The sequence below is a fragment of the Cupressus sempervirens genome, chromosome 5 (assembly GCF_028749045.1).
Source record: "Cupressus sempervirens isolate cs-2001-9-10 chromosome 5, ASM2874904v1, whole genome shotgun sequence".
NCBI classification, from domain to species: domain Eukaryota; kingdom Viridiplantae; phylum Streptophyta; class Pinopsida; order Cupressales; family Cupressaceae; genus Cupressus; species Cupressus sempervirens.
Window position 1 is genome coordinate 321901208 of NC_143122.1, and position 12838 is coordinate 321914045.

Genomic DNA, 12838 nt, shown 5'->3' on the forward strand with positions numbered 1-12838 from the left:
TATCTTGTTGCACATCAACTAATCCTGTTACATTTAATAATGTGAAATTATTAAATTAATAGATATTTCTACATATATATGCATTTTATATTTATTAGATATTTGATCATTTTGTCAAATTTAAATATTTATTAAACATCATCCCTTTGAATTAACAAATATATCAAAATAATCGAATATAATTAATGTGTGTGTGTGTGTATATATATATATATATATATATATATATATATGTATATATATATATATATATGTATATATATATATATATATGTATATATATATATATATATATGTATATATATATATATATGTATATATATATATATATATATATATATATATATTCGATAATAATATCTAATAAATATTGATTGTATAGAAATCAATATTTTTGAAATGAACTCATACCTTTATACTTACCTTTCTTTACCCACATGTACCTTGGTGGTCATCTTATTATATTATATCAGCGTTATTTTCAATCTACTTTCATATAATATAAAGATCTTTCACCCTATAATGCCGCCATCGTGGAAGTAGTTCAAGAAGGCAACGCCATCGATATAGTTCAATCCTTATGCTATATCAGTTTGATTTATTTTTGTCTTATATTTCCCTTAGTTAAACATAAATACCCAAATTGTAGTGATGGCTTGTGTATGATCCAACATGATTGGCCCCATTTCCCCGTCCGTGGAGTCCAGGTGGGAGCATTTGTGTAGATGTAACAATTGGTTTGAGAACAATTAATCAACTTTCACCTTCGATGGCAAGTGCCACGTGTGAATGGATGAAAACAACAGGTCAAATGAGGGGAATTCGCCCTTTTTAAAATTTATTTTTCAAAATCGTTCTCCTCGTCTCGCACGAAATTCTTGCCTCTGTATTTGACATTCAATGTTTAAAATTGAAGTTTATGTACCTCAAACTGTAGCTTAAAAATTCATCGCAGACATCAGATGGAAAAATATATATAGGTGAGTTGTGACGCATCATCTCCATTTGAACTGTGGGATAAAGAGTCTACCATAATATGGTGTGGTAGAAGATTGGACACACGTGTATAGACATATGGTTCTATGGATGAATTGTCAATAGGTTTTATTGATCAAACAGAGCATTTCACAGGAGAAAATCAATATCATGACCTGATGCAGGAGCATCTTGCATGGGAAAAAAAAAAAAATTTAAAAAAAAAATTTGAAAAAAATAAAAATAAATAAATTGTGGAGGAGAGAGAAAGTGACGAAAATTAAAGGAGAAATAATAAAAATAAATAAAAAGGGGAAAAAAGGAGAAAAGAAAGGAAAAGGGGATTTCTATTTTCGAGGTGCATAGGTGGCATAATAGAAAAAAATAAAAAAATAAATGGTTGTCATTTCATTTATCGAGGTGTGGGTAGAATTCTAGAAAGTTATGAATATTGTAGAAGGTTATTGAAGTTGTAGAAGGTTGTGGAGGAATTCTAGAAGGTTGTGGATAAGTCATGCATGGGGTGGTAAGTGCCTATTTAAGCAAGGCCTATGAGCATTTCTAATCAAGTGCGAGGAGTAGAAGCTCGAGGAGTAGAAGCTCGAGAAGTGGAAGCTTGAGAAGGAGAAGCTTGAGAAGGAAAAGCTCGAGAAGTAGAAGCTTTGGAAGGAAAGCTTGGAAAGGTGAAAGCTGTGGAAGGTGTAGCTTGGAAAGCTTGGAAGGCTTCAAGGTGTGAAAGAGAAGGAGGAAGTGAAGAGTGAGTTTTCTTGAGTCTGTGGACAGAGCGCCGAATGTGAGGCAGTTTACAGCAGGATTATGGTGGAGTTGTGAGAGTGTAGACAGAGCGCCGAATGTGAGGCAGTTTACGCTTGGATCTTGGATAAAGTTGGAGAAGAGCTAGTGGATGCAGTTTAGAAACAAAGAGGTTGCTTGGTGGCTTGTGAGCACAAGTTGAGATCTCAAAGGTTTCTACCAGAGTGTGGATCTAGACTAGCTTGGGTTTGGATTAGATCTTGAGAGATCTTGTAGAAAGGTTATTGTAATTGCTAAGGATTTTCAAGTTTAATAAAATTTCTTGGGAAGCATTTTATCTCTCTTTGTCTTTATATTGTTGCATTCTTGGTTATGAGTTGGTCAGTGGTATCAAAGCCGTACTTTATCAAGTGGTATCAGAGCGTACCTTCATCAAGTGGTATCAGAGCATACCTTCATCAGTGGTATCAGAGCGTATCTTCATCATGACCATTAATAGCTGAATGCAGAAATGCAATATTTAACTCAACATCCTTGTAGAAACATTTAGTAAAGCCATTTCAGCTTGTGGTAAATATTGATCACCGAATCTATATTAAAAAATTGAACTCTCAAATCCATTATCTTTGGCTTATGTTTGGTTTTCTATTCAAAGAATTTGAGAGTTCTCTTGTAAAAAAATTGTTTGGTGCACATCCGCGGCTAATATTTCTATTTCATAATAGATGAAAATTCCTTTATTCACTGAGTTTAAGGATTTACTGAATATTTTTTGCTGTTGTGTCCACTATATGTTTTCCCAACCTCTATAGGGATAAACTCCTCCTAGTATTAGACACCTTTTATTTAACACCCTATCAATGGTGCTCTGAATCCCCCAAAACACAAATAAACTCCTATCGTGCCATGTTGTGAATTAAGGAGTTGCTCTTCTTGTGTTGTTTGCTTCCCTCAGCAGCAACAGTAATAAATAGAGAATTCAATGCTGTGTCAATCTAGCCTGCCTATAGCAAACCGATGTGGACCATCCCTTTGAATGTAAAAGTTTTCCCATTATCATGTACATGCTTCCTTTTCTACATTAGCAGTATGGCTCTGATACCATGTTGATTTCCTGGATCTGCTGCAAATGTACTAAGCACTGCCATTATATTTGGTATGTATTTCCCAAATGCATCGATCTCTTTGAATTTGTATAAGGAATAAACCAAGAAGAGACATGTCCCTTCATGGGATATGTCTATTCATTAATATAATTAATATAATGACAAACTTAATCATATATATATATATATATATATATATATATATATATATATATATTATTGTGATTATATCGATTTCTCTTTGATCTCATAGATTTATCCTGCTAAAGCTACCAAAAAATCAACAAATACAATATAGTACATCTCAAGGAATCACTGATGTTGAGACTCCTTAGCAAGGACTTCATCCTCTAGAACTTCAAGCTTGTCTCAAAAATGCACAAACTTAACTCTGGCAAGGGGCTTGGTGAGAATATCGGTCGTATGATCATCAATGCTAATGTACTTCAACTGAATAACATTCTTTTGCATTGTATCTCTAATATAGTGATATTTGTTCTTCACATGCTTTGTTCTGTAATGAAACACACGATTGAAATAAAGTTTTCACACAACTCTGTTTATCACAATGAATAACTTTAGGATCCAACAATTGTCCAAACAATCCTGCAAGAAGCTTCTGAAGCCACAGTGCTTCTCGTGTTGCTACACTAGCTGCAACATATTCAACTTCCATTGTACTTTGAGCAATGCATGACTGTTTCTTGTTGTACAGGGGAATCATAGCAGATCCTAAATTGAAACAACAACGAGATGTGCTCTTTTGATCAATAACACTTCCTGCTCAATCTGAATCCTTATAGCCCTGTAAATCTATGTAGACATTGGAAGAATACTTCAAGCCATATCCAACTGTGCCATGCAAGTATCTCAAGATATGCTTGGTTGCAACTAGATGTATCTATCTTGGTTCACACATTAATTGACTAAGTGCATTCACTATATATCAAATATCTATTTTAGTGTCAACTAGAGACATCAAGGATCTAATCACTTCTTTGCACATAGTAGGATCCACAAGGTCTGAATTAGCTACGGATTCACTCAAATTCTTCAAGTTGGTTTCCATTGGTGTAGACACAGATTTGTAACCTAACATCACAATTCTCTTTAAGATGTCAATGTTGTATTTTCCTTGCCTTAGGATGATCCCATCAGATCTCTGCCATACTTTCAAACCTAGAAAGAAATGCATGAGTCGTAGGTCTTCATCTCAAATTTTGAAGTCAAGTCCTTGTATCTAGACATGAGATGTTCTTCCCCAATAAGAAATTTCATCAACATATAGAACCAAGGTTAAGTCTTGACCATTGACTGCTTTGAAATAAAGATTCAGATCTGCATCAATTCTTGTAGAATCCCAGACTAATCAAGTATCAATCCATTCTTTCGTACCATGCTTGAGGAGTCTGTTTAAGACCATCTAAAGTTTTCTTTAATTTGTATATATGAGACCCTTTTTCATGAATCACAAAGCCTTTATGTTGCTCAATGTAGACCTCTTCTTCAATAACACTATTGAGAAAAGTTGTCTTCATATCCATCTCATGTAGCTTCGATCCGTTTGTTGCTGCAATGGCAATGATAGTCTTGATAGAAGTACACTCAGCAACTGGAGAAAATATTTCTTCATAGTCTATTCCTTCTTTCTGAGGGAAACCACATGCTACAAATCTTGAATAGCCACTTAGAAGATAGAACTGATTTCCCTTTAGGTCTAGGTACAATATCCCAAACATCATTTTGAATAATGGAATGATATTCTTCATCCTTGACATCTTTCTACGCTTGTTGATTTGAGGCTTCCTCAACACTAGAAGGTTTAGTCTCAATAATATTACACGTTAATGCAACATAACTAGAGAGTTTATGTGGTCTTTTACTTTCTTTAAATGTGTTTCTAGGAGCTGCAAACTTTTCTACCTCCCGCATAGTTTTCCTTGCCCAAAGTGGTTTCTTTTTATTCACAACAATACCTCTAGTCTCATTAGTAGGATACAAAGGTTCAATTGGATCATTATTCTCTTTAGATTTTGTGGACTCCCTCTGAAACTTAAGAGGTGTGGCTTGTTACAAGCTAGGGTTTCCATTGCACTAAAAGATTGACCTATCAATGCTCGATACAACCACTAGACTTATAGAACATAAGAGGTGGTGTAGCCATGTCACAAATCCTGATGGGGAACAATGGTGGTTAGTCCAACAATCCCCCCCTCAATGTTACCGAAGGATATTCAAACTTGTGACCAAGCTCTGATACCCCTTGTTACAAGCTAGGGTTGTCGTTGCACCAAAAGATCAATTGGTCAATGCTCGATACGACTACTAAACTTATAGAACACAGGAGGCGGTTAAGCCATGTCATGAATCCTGAAGGGGAACATTGACAGTTAGTTTGACATGGTCAATTTCCATGTCTTGAGAAATTTCTTGGTCATCATCTATCTCAATGCATGAACCTTTAGATTTTTTGAAAGCAATATCTTACTCAAATGTAATGTAACTACTTACCTTTATCTATTTTTGGCCAGGAATGTAAATCTTGTAGGCTTTATATTCTTGCTAGAAGGTTCCAACTTCATTCTTTTGCCCTTAGGTACATGGACATATATTGGACAACTAATAATCCTTAAATGACTAACATTAGGCTTAACTCCTGAAAAGGCTTCTTCTGGAGTCATAGTCTACAATATTTGATGAGGACATCTATTCTGAACATATACTGCAGTTCTGGAGGCTTTTGCCCATAGGAAAGTTTAAAGGTCTTCATTATGGATCATGACTTTTGCAGCTTCAATAATGGATCTGTTCTTTCTTTTTACAACCCCATTTTGTTATGGGTTGTAAGGGGCACAAAACTACCTCTTGGTTTCTACCTCAATACATAAATCATGAAAGCTATTAGAAGTGTATTCACTTCCATTATCAGACCCTAAAATTGTGATTCTCTTTACAGACAAGTTTTCTGCTTGTGCCTTAAACTCTTTAAATCTACATAGGACTTCATTTGACTCTTAGACCTTAACAAATAAATCCAAGTCTTCCTAGAATAATCATCTATAAAAGTCACATAATACAAAATTCATGTAGTGATGCCATTCACATTGGACCACATAAATCAAAATGTACAAGTTCTAATATTTCTTTTGACCTACTTTCAGTACTATGAAATGTACACTTGTTATTTTTTCACCATAGCATAACCTTTACAATTACTATCATGTATATGACCAAACTTGTTGCTTAGGCCTTGAAAAACAATCTCGTGTAGTGACCAAACTCAAGCACCGAAGATCTTTCTTCATCTTCTTGAAGTTGCATTTTCTCCAATATCTCCCTTTCTTTTTAGTAGTTTGAGTGGTAAGAATATGAGTGTCTTTATTTTGAGAGCTTTTGACAATTCCCCTTGCAGCCAACCTAGACTCTTCTTTAATGCACATAGCCCTAAGACGGTCAAACTTAGGTAGTTTAGATCTTGCACTGGTACCTTGGATTACCTTGGATAAAAGGTTCCCATGTTTGAGGGAGACCATTAAGTGCTAGCATGACAAGGTCTTTATTCATAACTTGATCTCCAATGACGCTTTGTTGATCCATTAGCTCTGAGATCTTCATGAAGAAAGATATGACTTATTTTTGACTTGATGAAGTTGTTTCCTCAATACAAGAGCTCTATTTGTGTTGTTGATGTCATATAGACTTTCCAAAGTTTTGAACAGGTCCCTTTCATTTGTCATTTTGAAAATTATAGGCACCAAGTGATCCTTACAGAGTCAATCAAGAGCTTCTTTGCTTTAATGAAATTCTTCTTAAATTGAAGTTTCTTTATTTGATCATCCGACTCAGATAAACTTTCCTCCACAAACTGAAGATCATTTTCTTCAAGTGCAATGAGAACTCTGAACTTCCATGAAGTTTGAAGCACTGTCAAGTCTATCTTCGACTTTGAGACTGAACAGCATTTTAAGTCTTGATATTGCACCTTGAAGATGAGAGAAGAACTTTACTTCTAACGGAGTGAATCTGATCACGATCTTTTTTGATCCCGCCCTAATACCATGTTTTTTTTATGATCAGATTAATGAATAACACATAATTAAATTAACTCACACAAAATGCACAGTATATACCCAGGGAAAACCTTCCAACTTGAAGGTAAAAACCCTGGCAACAATATATCTTGTATATATGCAAATAATTAATTACAATGTGACCAAGTTTTGTGGCCATTCACAAGGCCAAATCTGCAACTGCAATAACCTTCGACTCCTTAATACAATCTTCAGTCTGAATTGACTGTAGTATATATGTAATCATAGTGGTTGTTGTGAGTGTGTATATATCTGGAGGTATGTATTGATCTGCAATATGTATTCTTGTCTTCTTATATGTCAATCAATATGTAGTAATGATGTGCTCTTAATATTTTTGTATATCTCCCTATAGATATCACAATCTGCACTCTTCTCTTGATGTGATTGATATCCTCAGCGGTCTGATCTTGAATAGATAATATGTGAACACCTTCGTACATACTGATCTGTCTTCTCGATGCTGATTTACACCCACCCACACATACACGCATCGATTATTTATATAAGTGTATATGTCAATTTCCAATAAGTGTATATATCAATTTCCATATGTATTGATGTTTTCGTATGTATTCTGCTATATATATTATTGTTGCTGTATGTATATTGACTTCGGTGCTTTGAGAAGACAATCTTAATATCATCTTATATCCTTGAGTCATGTTGTTTGGAAGGAGTCGCATCCCTTCAATAATAATTATCGGATAACTATTAATTGCACCCTTTGAAATAGTAGTCATTGTTAGTAGTAGATGTTACATATATAACTGGTTACTTAATGAAGATAATTAATTATTATCAAATACTTTCTCTTTCTTGGTAAGCTGATAGATAATTGGTCATTGTCTCGACTCTCAAGTGATGTGATGCATCATTTGAGACGATTTGATATCTTTTTGAGGGGTTTGTCCTCCTGATGCTAACTTCAACAATGTGAAAAGTCCTTGCTAGTGAGTTGGAGGGGGGCGGGGGGGGGGAGGGCGGGGTAGTGTGGTGGGGCTCTAAGAGAGGGACTAGAATGGGTTTGAAATGCTTGGAATTTTTCAAAAGCTTAATTTTTTTGCAAGTCAAATTTAGCTCCACTTTTTTTTTTTTTTTGAAGTAGTTATCTTGGAAAAGTAGAAACTAGGCACCATTATGAGTGCTTGCTGTAGGTTTGCATAAATTACTGTACACCAACTCCAAGGGACTAGAGGCTTGTGTTTGTATAACAAGGAAAAGAACCCGATATTGCTTCTTGGCAAGAGAATTGGAATTTTTTTTTTTTTTTCCAAATGGGGGAAGTCCTTGCGCCACATCTCTTTTACTCAATGCAAGAAGATAGCCATAATTGAGATGGCCAATTTTTTTGATTTACTATGTCAAAGAGTTGTGGATGAAGTAGTCTAGACTGTAGAGGCCTTGTCTTCATGAATGACAATCAACAATTTTAAACATTTTTTAACTCTTAAAGCACAAGCAACAACTTCACTTTTACAAGTCTTGTTTCAAATGCTACATTACCAAGTTCATACCCATAGGCCCTATACTGAGTTCGAGTATGCATCGGGTACAAGTATGTCTGTGGTACTTGTTGGGTACGTATATGTCTATTTGAATACTTTTCCACTATCAATTGGCATTTAATATTTATCTTTGGCATTTTGCATTTGGCATTGATTAATGATTAAGTATCATATTATGAAATGGTTGAGTTTTATAATTTTGTGTGTGTGTATATATATATATATATATAGACACACACACACACACAAAGCCATATATACCCAGATCCCTTTTCTTTAAACATACCCATGTATTGGGTTCTCATACCAGCACCTGTCCCTAAATCCATACCGATAACTTAGGTTGAATGAGAGAAAGTTTATCATCATTGTGATGGTGTTTATTGCCATGTGATAAATGAATACATGAAGTAATAATAAAGATGATTGTGTGTACTGGATATAGGAGTACAATATGTCTTTATTTGCTCATGTAATTTTCATATACAAGAAGACTAGAGATGGTCAACTAAGGATTAGAGTTGACCCCACTATTTCATACCACTTGACGATACACAACATAGTTGAAGGAACCGACAAGAAGCACATGTGTCAACCAATTGATGCTTATAACTACACGAGAATGGAAAAATACAACCAACTAATACATTGTAAGATAAATCAATATTAACAAACATAACTATAAACATTGTATGCTAAATAAAAAGTCATTTTATAAACAAGTAAACATCAAGCAATATTCGGGAAGATGACAAGAATGTAGACAATGACTTGACTTGTGTAAACTCAAACTTTTAGTGTACTTGAAAAATCAAAAGGGGGCCTTGGGGTAATGCCTCTAGTGCAGTCATGGGACAATGGCTCAAGTGGGTGTAAAAAAATGTCCCCTTTTTGCCTAGCACATAAATAAATAACTAAAGACTAATGCTAGCCTATTATCTATTCTCCCCACAGGCTAAAGCATTAAGTTAATAAAGGAAGTTAAGTAATTAATTCAATAAAAGGAGGAAAAGCTATAGTTATTGCTAATATGAATTTAATTATTCATTGGTAATTATTAAAAGGGGCCAGCTTAAGTAATGACTTAAGTCTTTCCTAGGCCATGGGGGTGAGTCATGAAATGTGAGTCAAATATTATAATTTACTTAAGTTGCTAAACAAAAGAATTAGAAGGAAATCGATAGCTTTTTTGGCTGGGGATTTTTATAAAAGTATCGACTAGGGTTTTGGGTCTCAATTCTATTATGATATGTTGATCTAATACTTGATAATTTCTCTATTGCTTCTGGTTTGACAGTAGCATCCCTATCTACGGATGAAAATCCTTGGATATTCATAGGTTGGACGGAAAACCAACAATAATTGAGAGTTGGGTTCGCTTCGGGTTCATCACTAAGCATATTTGCATCATTCAGATAGGTTTTGGAGGAAAATTAATGCAAATTCTAGTACTGAAACACCAATATATTTAATATGACAGCCATGCATGTTTTATATTAGAATCATAATCTATAGATTCATGTTTGTAAGAACTTATTTCCTTGGAAATATATATCATTTCCTTTGCTTGTTCGCACGTTATTTTGCAATGAATTGAAACAAAACATGGCAAAAACAATTAAAATGAAAACTCAAATAAGATTTAAAACAATATTCTAGTTCTGGATATTTCAGTGCTATCAGAGCTACTAATCTTGCCAGCCCATGAGGTTGCATGTCAGCTCTTTAATTTGCGTATCAGCTTTTTCAGTTGCATGTCATTTAGAAGTAGTTTATGAAGAGGGTTACTATTGCATGTTATTTCTGAGCACTCCTATTTAGTGGATTTGTGTTGCAAGTCAATTTGGTGGATACCTAGATGGTTGCATTTTACTTTTAAATCAGTCTAACGAAGTGGGTTTCATTTTCATACCATTTTCAAGCAATACCAATTTTTGGATTTGACTGCATGACAATTCTGATCAGTTCTAGAAGATGGGTTTACTTTGTATGCTAGTATTTTGACTCATGTTTGATATGAACTCAGATGTATATTGTTTGGAACAAAGGAAACAAATTCAATGTTTATTTTAGACGTCTACAACAGGTTCATAAAAGATTACATCAATGACTAAACTTAAACATGGGAGATTGTTACCTAATATTGAGCATTGTTCTTACATGATGACGATGACATAAATCCTTGCAAATTTCTCTCTTGAAAAGCTGATATAATGACTAACTCCAAGGTTCCAAGAGGCTGTTTTTCCCAACTGCTTGGATAACTGAGTTGAAGGCTAATGTTTTTGTTCACGAGGAGGCCTTTGCTGGTACTGTAAGATCAATTTGTAATTCTGCAAAAACTAGGAAAATGTTTGTAGAGAAACAATATTCTTGTATTTTCTGTTTTTTGTTAAATGAATGCAAGTTCTAACATGCAACTAATATGAATTACTAATTTAACCAGATTTGTAAATAACTTGAAAAAGAGGTAAGCTAACGAGAATTGTAAGCAAATCGCTGAAAATGAAATCCTCAACGGACATAAGCCACAATGGCAACAGGTCTTTGAATTAAACCTTCAAAGGGAATGGTAGAAAACCAACAAAATTCGGACCAGCACAACCGTAACTTCACTAATGCAATCGTCGATGGAACTTTTAAATTCTATATGATATTTCACAATTCAATAAATCATGCAGCCACCAATGATGTGCGTGCACAGGAGACAGATTGCTATGAACATACTGTAGAATTTTCCTTCCTCGATTTGTTACGACAGAGGTATTATGCAGCTATTCGTGACAAACTCCAATAAACTAAGATAGTACAAACATTCAACACAATAAGACAATTGGCTCCATCACTATTCATGAACATAAATTCATAAAGAAAACACACATTCCAACAAGAAACAATACACACAGAATAAGAGCACCAATTGTATATATTTTATTGCACAAAAAACCAGCATGTATTATATATTACAACACTATATATATAGGGAACCCTCTCCATAAATGTAATTTTCAAAGCTATTGTTTCTCTCTTGCAAAAAGTATGCAAAAATTATTAAATCTCTGCTAATTATGTACAAAGTACCTCCTATCATGGCGCTAAGTAGGCGTGCACTTTTAATTTTCATTATCCCATGGAGCATGGACCTTTACATAACTTAAAACTCTGAACTAAGAAGAAGATAAGAAAAGAGGAGAACTCTAGCAAGCTGAGCTCAAAACTCGAACTCCAAGGGATTCTAAAAAGGCATCATTCAGTTAATTGACAACGAACTCAAAAAATTTGGACTCGGAAGAAGAAGGCTACTGAATTAAGTACTGACAATTTAAAACAAGTAAACTTGTGTCGTAGCCCAGAATTGTAGGATTTCATTGAAGCTGCAGATTGAAAATGTGTTGACCACCAGAATGACTTAAAAATGTGGATTTGTGGAGTTAAAAATTCAAAATTGCTCCATCAAAATTCTCAAAATCAGAGTCATGAGTTTTGTTCCTTATCTTTTACATTGACTTTGGGGTATGCTTTCTTAAACCTCTACACAATATTAGTCACTTTGGAGAAATCTAGCATGTTGAGATCTTTTAGCTCAGCCTCTGTCTTCAAGTGGAATTCTCAGATCTTTGTTCGCAATTGTTCAAAACTCTTTGTCTTCTCCAATTTCTTCAATCCATTCTCGGCCTTAAATGTCTTTCTTAGATCATCTTCAGTAGACACCAACTTGAACAAAGCGCAAAATAGCTGCACAACCATCACGGTTGGGCATAGGTAACTTTTTGAGTTATTAGTAAAAATCTCCAAAACTTGCTCTACCGAAGAACTCATCGACCTCAACAATCTTATTTGCAGTTCTTTCCTTGATATCTTGAATTTCTTCAAACATCTTAATCATTATTCCTGCCCTGGATCCAATCTTTGCGAGTCATTCATCGAATCTGTTGAACTCTATTCCATTAAAAATTGCATGCATCATCAGAAACTTTTGTCTCTTCATCTACCTTAGTGCAGACTTCAATTGCATCCACTGTTCCAATTGGTCTACAATGCTACCTTCAACCATATTTGCCAACCTTATTGCATTATCCAACATAATATGTAGCAGCCGCAACACTTCTTCTATACATTCTATCCCTATCTCTTCAAAACTGTGACGCCATTTGTAGCAAGCATCCAAATTTGAATCTCTGTATGGAGGGGCTAGAGCTCATTGATTAAGGGTATCCTTAAGAGCAGTCTCTGGGTCGGTCGGGTCAATGGGACCCGCCATCTCTTTTACATACTCCTTTAAAAGTTCATTCTTCTTCTTCAGTACTTGTATCTCAGCCTCACCTTTATCGAACTTGTGGAATACATGGCATAACCCAAGCATTGTTAGTGCCTTTCCTCCTTCACGAGTAGGTCTTCCCAGAAC

At 34.7% G+C, this 12838-nt stretch overlaps 1 protein-coding gene and 1 long non-coding RNA gene across 4 annotated transcripts in view; one reads left to right on the forward strand and one right to left on the reverse strand.

Annotated features, from left to right (window-relative positions):
* Window positions 1–12838, reverse strand: part of LOC149555963 (uncharacterized) — a 66319-nt gene that overhangs the window by 17545 nt on the left and 35936 nt on the right. Inside the window, exon 2 of the long non-coding RNA XR_016364598.1 lies at window positions 10594–10766. This is a non-coding gene — a long non-coding RNA (uncharacterized LOC149555963). The remainder of the gene's footprint in view (window positions 1–10593; window positions 10767–12838) is intronic.
* The window catches only part of LOC149555964 (methylthioribose kinase-like), a 77472-nt gene that overhangs the window by 8859 nt on the left and 55775 nt on the right, over window positions 1–12838 (forward strand). The gene's annotated exons all lie outside the window — the stretch shown is intronic.